Source organism: Otolemur garnettii, unplaced genomic scaffold (assembly GCF_000181295.1).
Source record: "Otolemur garnettii isolate 467f Iridium unplaced genomic scaffold, OtoGar3 scaffold00099, whole genome shotgun sequence".
NCBI classification, from domain to species: Eukaryota; Metazoa; Chordata; class Mammalia; order Primates; family Galagidae; genus Otolemur; species Otolemur garnettii.
In genome coordinates this window covers 295283-296149 of record NW_003852494.1, presented here as the reverse complement: position 1 = coordinate 296149, position 867 = coordinate 295283, and positions in this window count along the sequence as shown.

Sequence of the window (867 nt, the reverse complement as noted above, 5' to 3'; positions counted from 1 at the left end):
GAAAAAGAAAAGTGGATGGGGGTAGGGCCTTCCAGGGAGGCATTACTTATATACCTTGTGTGCAAAGTGACAACTTTCCCCATAGCTTTGAACAAACTAAGGAGAGAGATGTGTGGCAAAATAGTGGAGAACATGCAACATAATTTGAAAAGCTTTACATGAGCCATTCCCTTCAAACAAGCACACTTCTGGTTGTTAAGTTGCTCGTTTTGTTTTACCTTGTGGGACAGAATAATGATGCAGTTGACATTATTGGCAGGGCAAAAGCTGGATGCCAGCTGAAATAGACACAGAAGAAAGAATTCTTTATTTTTTCATTGGAAATGCTTGCTCTCTGCAGAGCCAGAAATTTAAAGAAAACTCAGCCTTTTGTTTTTCCTCCTCCTCCCTTCATTGGTTTTATTCACTCCCTTTTGGGGGGTGAATTTTGTGGGTAGCCTATTGTCTCAGGGCCACAGATTTATGGAGAGATGACGATTTGAAATATGCACCATTTGAAGAATACAGGAGGAGGTTTAAAATGGAGGTGTATAGATCAGTGACAGCTGAACTGGACATTAGCATAGAGTCTTGTTCGTTTGGGGCAGTGCCTGTGGCTCAAAGGAGTAAGGCTCCAGCCCCATATGCCGGAGGTGGTGGGTTCAAACCCATCCCTGGCCAAAACTGAAAAGGAAAAAAAAAAAAGAATCTTGTTAGTTTGCTACAGGATACCAAGAACCCCAAAATGGAACCCCAGAGAGGTCAGACTATAATACTGACATGGCAGACCTATCTTAGAAGAGGAATTTGGGTTCTTGTTCTCATGTGGAATCAGGGGCTTGACAATATTATCTTATTCAAGCACCTATATTATCAAAAATATTTATT